The following is a 13,888-nucleotide window of genomic DNA, read 5'->3' on the forward strand; positions in this document are numbered from 1 at the left end:
TCCTGGAAAGGAGTTGGTGGTAGCACTTGTCGCTTCAGAAATAAGATTGGTGCTCAGATGAATAGATTAGCAGGTTACTATGAAAGCTTTCTTTTTCAGTAGTTTAAACCTAACCCTCCGCTGCGTCACAAGCTATTTCCAGCCAGCTTGCACATTCCTCTGGCATTTGTGGTTAATGACCGGACCCAGGTGTCTCATATACGCTCAAGAGGTTTATCCTTCTGACCCCAGCTTTTGTGCTGGCTTTGTGAGAGACCCCTGGGCATGCACTGCGGTGCCTGTGTCCTCCAGGCCTGCAATAGGTCCCGGAGCCAGGCTCTCGGCTAGTGCGGACCACTGTGGCTCTACCTCTGCTTCGCTGTTGTTCCGTGAGGGCCTGCAAGACTGCATGGTTGTCGGGGCTTTTTGAAAAAGAAACCCCGGAGTTGGTTCCTGTTAACAGGTCGCTAGCTCTTTAAATAGCCGAGCGCTCTCTACAGCAGGCAGAGGAAAGTTTAGGTAATGCTGCAAGTATGGAGGTAACTCTATCTGCTTATCTGAGGCCAAATTGGCAAGGTTTTAAAGAGTGCCCATTATAAATGGAAGACATCAGAGATAGTGACTAAGAAAGCCCTGCTCTGGCTGCTAATCCTGACTGGACGCTATCAATGCAGCATCCAGTCTTGTTTCCATGCGAAGGCCGAGCAGACAAAGGAGTTCCCTGTGTGAGGCTGCTCTTTCTGACTTGCGGGAACAAATAAAAGGCAAATATTAAAGGGAAGCGAGGGCTTGGGTTTTCTTCACAAAGCCAAAAGTTCTGCAGACATTTCTGAGAAGCACCTTGGAAATTTGAGGACCACCATCAGAAATTGTGTGCTATGATCTGAAAGTTCTCTACAAGCCATGAAAACGCCCCAAATCGCTTGTTAGTCAGGCACATGGTGCTTAGTGGGAGTGCAAATGTATCGTTGTGTGTGTGTACTGGCTCTGATTTAGTGTCTTTTGGGCATCCCTTGGCCATGCACCGTTGCATGACACGGGTATACTCTCGACTGTTGCAGTGCAGATGGGAGGCACAGACAGCAGCGCTTTGTGCTTTGCAGGGGCACTGCTTGGCCTTCAGGTAGCACTGATGTATATTCGGGAGGTTGGTACGGTAGGATTTCTGCCAAGACAAATGCTCCAGGATTTAGGCCTTGATCTATAGGATGCCTTAGAAGGGAATCTGGCTCTCCTCGCATTTGCAAAACAACTTTTGATTTTCTCTTGGCAAGAGCTTTCTTTTGTCTCCAGATGTATTGATCTCATGCCTGTTCCAGCTGTAACTCCATAGCCATGTTCAGAGCCTTCCAAGCCTGACCTTCAATAAAAAATTTCCTCATAAAACAGAAGGGGCTAATGTGTCCTATATGCCGGACAGTTGAGAGAAGCGGGCTCTGTGCATGCAGGTGAATGCCAAAGAAATGCCACATTCGCTTTGTCCTATCCATCTTTTACAAAGAAGCTGTCGTAAGCAGCAACAGCGTAGTTCTGTGCCTGGTCTTCCACTCTCGGTCTTGCAGCCATTGACTTTGGGAGTGAAAAGGTTTGCTGTGTGCTGTTTAGACAGACTCTTGAGAAGCACCGCAGGAAAATAGCAGGGCTGCACACAGACTGTGTTGCGCTGTGTCCCTGGCTCGTTCTCTGTTGGGCAGTGTATTTGTAGATCTCTCCTATCTGTTGCTCAGCAGCAGAATATTGTAGCATCGCACGTATACTCCCTTAGACTGTGCTTACCTTTTAGGGTGAAGTACCCTTCAGTGGTAGGTGGCATAAATTAGAGGGGTCCTGCATCATGGTTTCTAGCACAGCCTTTAGCATTTGCTCAGTCTGTATGCCCCCGTATCTAGAATGGGCAGGACTGTGCAGCTCCTGGTTGCGGAGGTAGCTTGTCCGGCACCAACGCGGGCGTCTGCATTGCCGTGAGCAGGCTAAGGATAAAAGGGGCGTGCGTCTGGAGAAGGCTGCCAGTGCTGTAAGTGCTGGGGCATCCTGCCGCTTGCAGGTCTGCAAGGATTTTTGCCTGAATAAGGACTGTAGGATTTGGCCTTTGCTTTATATGTCTTTTTCAAAATGATTTCTTACTGAAACGATTTGGCTGAAACACGCACCAGCTGAAGCCAAGTGCTGGACCACCCAGGCCACTGGTCTAATCCGCTGTGGCACATTTTTACATTCCCACAACATAAAATTAAATAAATAACAGACTAGAATGTGAGAAGCAAAAGAGAAGGCATGAATTGCTGGAAAACAGCCAGGGAATCAGTTGAATCAGTGGGTTAAATGCAGAGCTTGACCAGAACGGTAGTTAGGAATCACGTTAGCTGATGGGGGTCTTTTAATATTTTGGTGTTACAAGCGAAATTCATGAGAATCTAATAATCTAGGTTTAGAGAAAGAACTGTACCATTGCAGACATAGTCTCCTCTTTAGCTGTCTGTGCATTAGCGGCAGAACAGCTCTGAAAGTCGGGGGCAACACAGCTTAAAGAAGTTGCTGCATAGGATCGCCGTGGTGGAAGCAAAACTTCCGCGCGGCTCCAAGGGTCAGCAGCGAGCCGGGCTGCTGGGGCTGCCCCGCTGGAACGGTGCGTGGGTGGGAGACGGGGCGGTGAGTCCGAGGGAGAAGAGCACGGCAGGGAGATGTAAAACTCATTGGCAGGAACCGCTCATGTTTTGCAGAGTAGAACTGTCTGCAAAGAGCTCCCCCCCCCCCCTTTTAGAGTTCTTCTTTACTTACCTGTTTCTTTCAGTATTTGCGGGGAGGGGAATGATGATGAAAAGCCAAAAGCAGAATATGCTTTAGTTTCCCTAAAAAAGAAAAATCAGATTTGGGCTTTGACAGGCAAGCTTTTTTATTTAAGAAAATAAAAAGAGAGAGATTTTTCAGGAAAAAGAATATTTCCTGAAAATTGGTTTGAAACCCTCGCATTTATTTTATTTTATTTTTAACTAAATGCCTTTTTTAGGTTGAATTTATTTTTTTAAAACTGTCAAATATTACTGTGGGCTCTAATGCTCATCTCTTAAAACATGTCAGGCTGCCTGAGTGCTGGCAGAGCCAGGTAATTCTCATGCAGCTTTAGGCATCTCTGCTCTAGAAGACTGATTTGGTGGATGCTCGTGGTTGGAGGCTGTGGGATAGTTTCTCTGGGCAGTTTCCCCCACTGACAGGGTCAATGGCAACTGAGGATATGTAATATCTTGCAGGAGGTGTTCTGCGGCCTCCAAAGCTACTTTGCAAAGCCCTGGTTTTCCTTTCAGTAGATGCCTTCACCCTCTTCCACCAAGTGAGTGGCTGAGCCCTGAGGCAGTGCGCTGCAGCTGATCCGGGCCAGCAGTTGGCAATGAAGTTCTCCCCCAGACCACTGTAAGAGAAGAAGAAAAACCGTGCACCAGAGAGCAGCACATAGGTTGGATCTTTCACTCTTGATGTGCTGCTCCCATTTAATCCTTCTGTCCCCTCCTTTTCCCATGTATTTCCTGTTCAGAAAATTCCTGACTTCTTTTTTCCTCCCTTTCTGCCATTGTTGGATATGATTTAATCACTGTGAACTCCACTGGGGAGACAGTTAGGCAGAACTAATTTGCAATGGTAATGTGCGTCTGTCTGTTTGCAGCCAGCTCCATGATTAATCATTTCACTGGAAACTCGGGATTTTTTTTTAATCTCCGCCTCCCTTTTTGTAGAAGCAAAGACGTGAAAGAGATGAGCTGTGCTGAAAGGCATTTCCACGCTCATCCCACTCATCAAAGGGTTTGCAGCTGGGAGGTGGGATAGTCTGTGTACAGCCACGTTCAAAATGCTGCAGTTTGCTAATGCATAAATATTGCGGGATTTCACAGTCGCTTCCCATGCCTCGGGGAGGACAGGAGTGTATTCAGGCTATTGGAGGAGTTGAGAGGATCTTTAGCCCATGAAAGGAGGGAGGGGGAATGCTGTCTCAAGTAGCACTTTTCTTGCACAGCTGCACGTCTCCAGCAGGAATGGATCTTTGTAATGCTCTTCGTCAGCACGCAAACCGGGGGAGAAATCAAGCAGAGAGTGGACACGTTTCTGCACTGTTGGTCCCACTGTAGCTACAATTTTGTGGGGAAGTGGCAGGCTTTCTCAGTTTCGCTTTAACGGTCTAATTTGGACAGTGCTACTGGGTCTACAGCCACATTGACGTAAAAATGGTATCAGCTAGATCTTCCTCTTCTTCCTGCAGAAATGACCCTGCTAAGTGTAAGGATGTTTTCCTGATTTCCCATTGCCAGGGTGGGAAGGGAGAAAATGGGCATTCAGCCTTCCCATCGGTGTTGAAGAACGCATTATCTCGTCTAGCAGAAAAGTTGTCTGCAAAAAATTGCTTCTGCAAATAATTTTTTAATGCAGTTGAATTGCATGAGCAAATTTGCACTAGATCAGGCCCTCTGGTTCAGTGTGGTTGCCTGTCCTGTGAAACGGTGACCGATGCGAGTGCGCTGAGAGTAGTTCAGCTTGGTTTTTAGGCCTGTGTGCGTGGCTTTTGAAAACAGTGCAGGGAGGAGAGGACAAACTTGCTTCCACGTGTACGCCGCTGTTCCTCATTATCCGCTAAAAAGTGGCTCTGGCAAACAGCAGCCGCCCTCTTGTTCGGATGGCAGAAAAAAATGAGCATATTTCAGAGCTAGCGTGGGACAGTGCGGGGCAGGACTGCACTGGCTTAGGAGTGAGCGTTCAAACTGCGAATGGGACTAGAAGGCAGGGTGGCACTGGGCTTGCAGCGATGAGATCCGTCCCTTCCAGTCCCGTGTCCTTCCTGGCCGGCCTGATCCAAAGCTTGCTGAAGCAATTGGAAAGTTTCCCCCCTTACTGCACAGCATCTTGCATCAGACCCTAAGCATCTGTGTTGCCTCTGGGTGCCTGTATGAATTAGCATTATAAGACAGGCGGCAAACTCATCCAGTGTCTTCAGCAGATTTACCTCTGCAGTGCTGCTGTAATTAATGTTTCCTCCTATTTGCAGTAGGTTGACCTTTTGGTAAAGAATGAGCTTGTCTGCTCTTCTTTTAATTTTATTACCTGCCCCTGACCTAGAGGCACAACTTACTGTGCAGCTTCCTAGCCCAGGTCTCTCAAAATGGACTGAGCTAGCTTAGATATTACAAGCAGTGGGTTTGGGAGTTGGTCCCCCAACCCTGTCCCCTTTCTGGGTCATTTTGATCAAACTGGGATAAGAAATGATTACACAACTGAGCAGTGGGTGAAGGACTGGGGACTGGCCAGGTTGCAGCCGGAGCAGGACATGATACCAAGGCCGAGCTTGGTGCTCAAACCTAACTCCAGGCCTTGCGAAGCAGTTGTGGGAGCGCCGCTGTTGCTAGAGCTGGGTGTGGGATAAGGGATTTGCCAGCAGGACCCCTTGAATTACACTTTTTCCCACTTGGTCTTTCAGCTGGTGCCTGAAAGGGAAGTAGAAAGGTTTCATAGCGCTCAGGCAAGTGGAAAATAATTTATAACTCAAACAGCCCATGTGCCAGAGGTTTTCCATGCTCTGGAGAGCACTGGTGTCGCTAGACTTTACACAGCTGAGCGTGCTGGGGGACTGGCACGCAGGCCGTGCGTTGTCTCCATCCATCCTCCCGCCCGCCCGCCTGGCTGCACGGGGCCATGCTCTCCGTCAGGATTTAACTCTGGCTTCAGCAGCGATGGGGGTTTTAAAGCTAAAGGGCTGTCGGCACCGTTCCCCGCAGAGCTTCTGTGCTGCTGGCCCTTTTCAACCAGTCTGGCCAGACGTCTTGCCAGTGTAAGCGTGAGGGACGCTGAGGTCCTTGGAGCAGAGCGGGTCACGGTTTGCTTTAGGCATCAGCCCCACTCCTGCCTGGCACAACTGAAAGCAGTTGGGGTTTTTCCTTTTCCATTTGCAGCATGAGACTGTCCAGGAAACCCTGCACACTAATGCTCAGTCTGGTGCAGAGTCTTTTTCCCAGGCTGCATTTAACAGCAGAAGTTTGATTTTCTGCCCTTCCATTCCCAGAAGGGCGACAGCTGGCAGAGCCGCGCTTGGTTTTGTGGCTGAGGTATTGGATTGGGGTTTGTAGGTTCTGGACTCGATGCCCAGCGCTCTTGCTTACTCGATGGGAATTCAGGCAAGTTGCTTAATCAGTCTGGGCTTTGGCGCCCTGAGGAAAACGGGGACTTGGATAGTCCTGCTGTTAGCAGATTGTGGGCCCTCTGGGTGTGATGGCAGGGCCAACGCCTTCTCGCTTTGTTGCCAAGATCTGCATTAGCAAAGCGTTAAGCACTTTGAAAAAGAGCATCTGTCTTAAACAGCATCAGCGTGAACGTTGCATAGGCAAAATGCTAGTAATTGTCATGACTAAATACTTCGAATAAATGCTGCTTGTTTCCAGACCCCAAACCTCTTCCTGGCTCTGTCTTCCTGTGCACACTGGCTAGTCTGTCTGTGACGGTGGTCACTGAAAGCAGCGTTTGCCAAGCAGTAAGCGCCGTGACTTCTACCACGTCATCCCAAGTGAAAGGTAGAAAGCGGTTCCCATAAAAAGGCGCTTACGCCTGATGGCTTGCCTTTCACAAAAATAAAACTTACTGCAGAAATGAGAGCTGAGTATTTCTTCTCCAAGAGGCAGATCTTTAGGGCCTGATGGCACAGCCTGGGTGTGGAGGGGTAGTTCAGCTGGGCAGAAGTCAAGCTTATAGCCGGACAAAAGCGTTTCGATGGGAGACTCTTTGTTTGTGTGTTGGCTTTCCCTGCCCCTTTCTGAAAATGTACTACTGCGTTCATCAATCAATGCTGAGAAATTAAGGCCACCACATTCCCTCTGAACTAATGTGGGATCTGTCTCTGCTGCCCCCCGGGAACCGTAATTCTGGGTAATGGTGCTCCCCTGCTTTGCCTCGGGCTTGAGGGGTGCTTCTTGACATGCCAGGCCCATGGTTTTAACACCAAGCCACCCTTCCTCTGATGGCTTTTCTCCAGTCCCAGGAGCTTGTCATAAATATTTCAGCAGTATCTTTTTGCTTGCTCTGAGCGCAGCCGGAGTGCAAATGGCTGTGTGCGTGAGCTGTGGGCTGTTCAGAGGGAAGGCTCTCCCGGTGAAAGGCGGTCAGGGGAACAAAGATGGGCTTTTGTTCCCCCTGTCTCCTCCCTCCCACTGCTGTTCAGCTGACTGTGCAACCGAGAGCACTGGTAAAACAGAGCAAATCTTCAAACCGGAGCATGACCCAGACAGATGCTTTTAAAAGATTCACAGAGAGCAGGGCACCCTCTGCCCTGACATGTCGCACCAGCTTCTGTTTATTTATTGAGTGCCAGTAAGCTTGCTGGGTATTTTATAGGGTGAAAACCCTCCCTAAATTTCCAGTTTCTCTTCTCCAGTGATTTATCTGCCTCTTCCCTCCCCCATAAGGGCATACACCAGCCCACAGTGTGAATTCTCCAGCAATTCACCAGCAACAGAAACAGGGTTTTTGGCATGCTCCTAAACCCCTGCCTGATTCCCGATAGGGATGATATGTGATAAAATATAGCACCGCCCACTTCCAAAGAGGGCTGCTACACAGTGAGACCCAGGAGACTCTGCGTAGCACCAGGCTGTCCGTGCAAGACGTGTCCTTGCTGTGCTAGTATGGGGACCAGAAACTCGAGTCAAAGCAACAGGGGCTCACGCTGTCAAAACTGTCCGTGAATCTTGTTGAAAGGGGGGAAAGGGGATCATGACCTTAGCTTTGTTGCTTGGGCTGTGGAAGGCAGGAAGGGAAGGAACCAGACAAGAAAAGATACAGTGGCATTTCCAAAGCAGAATGCCCTGTTTCTGGCATTTGCTTTAAAAATAAAGACAACTGTGGAATCTTTTATTGCTTAAAAACTAAAAACAAGGCAAGAGCCAAAGTGCAAAATGCAACCAGCAAATGTGTAATACCAAACCTGTGACTGTTTGTCACTTATCTAGCGAGTTTTCTAGGCCTAACTCAATGCAAAACGCTTCTACCCCTGGGCCTGCCGGCCTGTGCGGCGCAGAGCAGACAGGACCTGAGCGGGCAGAGAAGGCGGCAGCCCAGGGCAGTTGTTTCGGCTGCCTGTAGCTCGCTCGTGTCGCTCCTTTTCCTCGAGGCTCTCCCGGGCAGCTGCACGCGAGGGGCTTTGCTCACGCAGTGGCGAAGAGGCGGTGGCATTCACTCTCTGGAGGCAGCAATGCGGTCCACCTGCAAAGAGGACAGGCAGCCGTAAGGAGGGGAGCCTTTCGCGCAGGGAGGTGCGCCCCTGCGGTGACACCCGCGCCTGTAAAGAGTGCCAAGCCGGCACCCAGAAATCAGGAAACAGCCAGCGGTTCAGTCCTGTCGGCTGCGGGAAAACAGTGTTGTGTTTGAAAGACTCCTGAGACAGAATATCTGCTTTCTGCGGGGTTCAATCTGGGCTTGCACAAAGGAGGACTGTGAGCGTGCGGGAGGGCAGCCCGGACTCGGCGGGATTGCTCCCTGTCATTGGGGTACTACAGGCAAACTCGGCATGATGGGGGGTTAGTCCTTGCTCTCAAGGGACACGTGATGTAGCAGAGCTCAGGTCCTTCTCGCCTAGCTGTGACAACTACCCAGGCCAGCGCTGCCTGCTCTACGCCTTTGGGACTGTGGTGGGAGTTTGCAAATAGCTGCGCAGGGCTGCGGGGGCACTGGGCGCCCGTGAGGCAGAGATGATGTTTTCAGGGCAGCAGGATACAGTTACTGTTGAAACATGTTGGGCAGGCTGGGAAACTGGGTCATTTGCACTGAAACTCTGCCCTGAAATTCGTGTCGTCTTGGCAGTTGTTTCTCCGTGAAGCAACGTGGCAGTGGGCCTCTGCGGATTTGGCCCGGAAGGGACCGAGGAGCTGGGGAGCGCACCAGAGTTCCCAAACCTGTTTGGGGGAAGACAGGTATCAACAGCAAAATTAGCAATGTCGTTACCGGCCCTGTGCCAGGGTGGGTGTTGCTTTGAAACAGCTTGTGGATTGTGCAGGAGCCCTCGCTTCGGGCTTTTTGACCTGTTTCGCTCTGGGAAGCAGCATCTGCCTGGGTTAGGCTGTCTGAAGGTTTGAGGAACTACAACTGTGCACTGCCCGCTCAGTGCAGAGCGATACCTGCTCCAGGGAGGCCATGGGAATACAGCGAGACAGGGATCGCGCTGTTGCTTACGGCAGCTTATTTAATGGGCTCTGTGTGTGAGCGAGAGAGACTCCAAGCACTACTTAGCCCTCACATCTGGCACTTAGAGCTGCTTAAATAGGAAAGAAAGGCATGAACATTCAGAGCGACTTAGTTTTTGGAGGGAGGTGGGAAGGGAGATGTCTACAGACTGGTGTCTCGGGCTGGCATGGTTGCAGGGAAGTCTGTTCCTAGAGCTGATGGCAGGTGAGGAAAGGACGTGGTTAGTATTGGTGTCTTTTGGCTCTACGCGGAGGAAGCGAGCTTTGTAGGGTAGCTGTCAGCGAGAGGCCGGAGCTCAGGCTTACATCTGTGGAGGCACAACCTCTTGCTATTCCACTACCGCTCCCTTGCTGGAAAGGAAACCTGGGTTTCATTCTCCCTGTCCCATGGCAATCTTGCATTGACAAGTCATTTAACGTTCCTGCTCCTCTGGTTTTCCAGCTATAGAATAATGGCAGATATTTCCCTTTGGCACAGGACTTCACATAGCGCTCTCCGCAGTCACTGAAACAAGAAAATGTCAAAGACCAAAGTGTTCCCAGGCTGGTGAGCCCTTGCCCAGCTTTACATTTCCCTGCTTGTTCCTACTGATGGGAAAAGTGTTTCTTAGCTGATGTTTCCAGGTCACACTTCAGTTCTATTTTTCCTATGCAAGCAGCAACCACCCACATCTACTCAAGAACAGCTTGTCTCAGAGCTGTGACCAGTGTACCTCCAGCTATCCGTAAAGCCCTGGCTGCTGGCCTGCTACAAACCAGCTGGTCGCATCCAGCTGGTGCGTTAAATTGAAGACAGCTACAAATAAATTACTTGCTTTATTGCTTTTCCATGTAGGCATTGGCTGTGATACCATTTGGACACGTGGCAACCCAAACAGGAGGGGTAAAGCAGTGAGATACAGAACACTTCTTAGAGAGATGTTGCAGAGTTTTTATGCTGCAGCTGGTTTAGGAGCAGGTTTGAGTTCTCGCTTTCTCGCCTGGTCACCAGGAAGCGTGCCTTCCTTCCTCCAGCACCTTCCACCGCACAAAGCGGCATCTGATGACTGAACCTTTGAATCTAGGGGAGGAGGAGGTGGCGTATTTAAGGCCAAGGACAGACGTCCTTTTCTGGATCCAGCTGTGCCTGGAGGAGAGGTTATCGCCCCAAGCCCTCTCCCTCCTTCCACTTTCAGGAGGTGACTGTCCTGTGTCCTGAGTGAGACCTACCCTGCAAGCGCTCCCTGAGCCCGTTCCTGTTCCTATCAGCCAGGCTGGCAAAGCCCTGGGATGGAAATAGCGCAGCTCACGCAAGTGGTTCTCAACTTCTTGCTGCTGCTAGAGTGAACCTCCCTCCTGAAAGTGCTGGGGCCACGACCGGGTTGGACAAACCCTTGTTCCAGGTCGGCAGCACCTGGAGGGGGGTGAGAGGAAGCTGGGTTAGTCCCTGCGGGTCCCTACCCTGATGCTGAGCCCCGTAGCAAAACTTCCTTCCGCACCCCAGCTGCGCTGCTTGCAAGCAGGTGCCTTCCTGGGCTGGCCTGTGTCGGCCTCGGGGCCTGCTCACCCCCCCTCGCTTGGACGTGGTCCCGCAGGGACAGTCCTGGAGGCAGCTCACTCATCCTGCGAGTTCAGCGCTGTCGTGAGCCCTTCCCGAAGGCCGTCTGCCAATTATGCTAAGAGCGGTGACGTGGCTGCCCCGTAGGCTCCAGTCTGATCTACGGAGGAGAGGGGTGAGGACTGCTGCTCTGCCTTAGCAGCGCGGCAAGCGAGCGGTGTAAGAGGGCCTCGCTGGGTCACAGAAACCCGTAACTCCTCCCGGTGCGGCTGAGGGGGGGGGTTCTCCCGTGTGCGTAATTCCTAGCTCTGTGCAACTCTGAAATCCCACTAAACACCTGGCAAATGGCTGGCTGTGCGGGCTTGAGGGGACGTTACTAGAGGTGTCGCGCTCTGAACAGGACCAGGCTGTTTTGGCTTACGCTGCGTGTGTTCAGACTTTTTTTTTAGTAGTCTTTCTAGCTGTGCTTGCAAAGCATGTCTTTCTGATAGCAGGAATTGCTGGAAAAATGCAAGAAGGAACGCGAGCCTGTGCCACAGCTAGAGCAGAGCGGTCTGGCGGTGACCGCCGGGCCCGTCCTGCCTGTCGTGCTGGTGCTGTTGCGCTGGTCTCGTGGCTGGGCTGCAGCAGCTGCACGTTGGTAGCCCTGAAGGAGAACTCTGCAGACGGGGTGCCTAAGTCGCGCTGTGTAGGCAGACAGTCTCGCTCAGTGCTGGCCGCTAGAAAGCACCCGCCTGCGAGCTCGAGGAGGGCTGGTCAAGGGGCAACTGGCATCAGCAGGGAGGAGAGGCGGCATCTCCTTCCAGCAGTGACCCGCTGGGGCGTGCGGAGCTGCGGCAGCGGAGAGCCTCCTTGGTGCACTGACCTCCGCGCCGCTGTGCCTGTCCCGAGCCCCGCTCTGCTGCGGATGCCGAGAGCTGCCAAGGCAGAGCCAGCACGTTCGCTGCCAACCTGAGCCAAACGCTACGGCGGGGACCGTCCTGCTCATCCCTGCCCAGGAACGCGCCCTCTCGTCTAGCGTGGGTTAGTGGTGTGCCAGGTCTGGGCAGAGACGGTAACGAGAGGAGCAGGGAGGTTTTAGTAATGTCCCTTGCAGATTTGCTGACTACTCCCCTTGTCAAAACAGCACGGCAGCTTGTTACAGCCAAGGTGTGGGCTTTGCCTGTGGTTATTTCCTGCGTGAAGAGGTGTCTGGGCAGCCCTCCTACCCCGTCCGAGTGAGCTGGCCCGGCCCCGTGCTGCCGCCCGCCCTGCCCACGGTCCCAGCGCGTCTCCCGGCGCAGGCGAGCCCTTGGGAGCCTAATTGGCTTTTTGCTCTGAGCGCTGGTGGTATTGTGAGCGTCTCCAGTGCGTCTGGGCTCATCGCCGCGTTTAGGATCTTCTGTTAAACTAATGCTGCTCATTGCTGTCCAGACACAGGCGAGCAGCTTGTTTGTTTAAAGTTGTTTCCATAGGAATTTGTAAGGACCATGGGAACATTTTTTATTTGACCTTAACAATAAAGAATGAGCCTGAGGAGGGGGAAAGGACTCCTGTTGAGTCTGATTTGTGGGTTTGATTTTTCTCTTAAGCTGGGTAACCTTTTTAGCACCGAGTGGACCGTGTTGGCAGGTCAGCTTGCTTTTTTCTTTTCCTTTCCTTTTTCAAATGCCTGTGGTGTCTTCCAATCAGCTGATAAATGCATGAAAATAGGTCAGAAAGAGCCTCTTTAAGGCACACAGGGCAGCTTCTGGGTCAGGCTTGCAGTAGATCAGACTCCTGCTTTTACATCCAAGCTGGAGATGAAAAAGCCAGACTGTCCAAACGCAAATACAGGCTATGTCCCCGGCGCTAGCGCCTGATCTCCGTTGTCTCTGCGGTCTGTCTCTACGTGTTTGTGCCACTAATGCAGTATCTGAGTATTTGCCGTCTCACTGCTGTGGGAAGGGACAGCGATGTTCCCCTGCCTATCGAATGAGGCGCACAGGGCTGTGCGGAGCTGTGAGGGCCCGTGGGGTGCTGTTAGTCCTCTGACGGGAAGGTTGGGGTGGCTTCAGGGACAGCGTGGGCAGAGATGGCGGGGGGGGGGGGGGGGACGAAGTGGCGATGCTGCAGCGTGCTGCTTGTTGGACCTTCCGAGCTGTAGGAGCCAGAAACTCGGTGAGCTGAAAATAGACGCTGGAGGAACAGCCCAGCAAAGAGGGTGTGTGGGCAACAGGGAAAGCAGCTCTCGAACTGTGGAACTAGCCAGGATGCTCCACTGAGATGAATTTCCGTTCCCATAACGTGATTTTTAAAAGCTTCCCAGGAAGGCCCATCAGCTGTCACTGAAGTTAGAGCACTTAAATCCTACCCAGTGACGCTGCAGATCCCGCGGGGTGCTGCTGTGGATCTGCACAGTGGTGCTGGGGGCTAGCGAAACCACCGGGAGCTCGGGGACCGCACGCTCAGCAGACAGGGCGCTAGGCTTGGTGACAGCGTGCTCCGCCGAACGCTTAGTGCTCTCTGCTGCCGGTCTCTGTTTCAAGGAGCGACAGTTCACTTTGTGCACAGCCTTTACAATAGCGCAGTAAGTGTGGTGTCTGCTCTCTTAGGGGAGAAAAATTAGAAAATAACTGCTAGTTTCTGAACTGGAAAGGAATGATCACTTTTCTCAAACCGAAAAGACAGTAGTCTGCAATGACTAGCCTGCCGCGCACAGCCGATGTAGCTAATGTGTGAGAAAGGCTCTGCTGATACTCAAGCGTTTCTGCGAGCGAGGGAAGTACCACCCTGGTAACTGGGATTCAGGATACAATGTGAAAGCTGACAGGCGACGCACCCCCTCCTCGTCCTACCTATATCCGACTGACATGCTGCCGTGCGCCGTTTTCCTTCCCAACCTCGATCACATGAGAAGGGGCTCCGGGGTTAACACCCCCCCCCCCCCCCCGGCACAGCCTGTGCGCTGCCAGCTTCCCACCGCGCGTCTCGCCGTGACCTAGGAACTGGCTGCTGAGGGGGCTGCATTTCTCCCAACCAGCAGCTACAGGGCTGTTTTCTGTGCAAGCAGTTACTGTAGATGGCTACAGGTGGGCTCTGCAGTGGTGACCAGTAGCTTACCACAGAGCAAGAGGGGAAGGGGTCTGATTGCTAAAAACCATCCCCAGGGTCTCGGATACGCGGGGTACTCCTGCAAGCAGCGTGT

The sequence above is a fragment of the Dromaius novaehollandiae genome, chromosome 26, assembly GCF_036370855.1.
Source record: "Dromaius novaehollandiae isolate bDroNov1 chromosome 26, bDroNov1.hap1, whole genome shotgun sequence".
In the NCBI taxonomy this organism is placed as follows: domain Eukaryota; kingdom Metazoa; phylum Chordata; class Aves; order Casuariiformes; family Dromaiidae; genus Dromaius; species Dromaius novaehollandiae.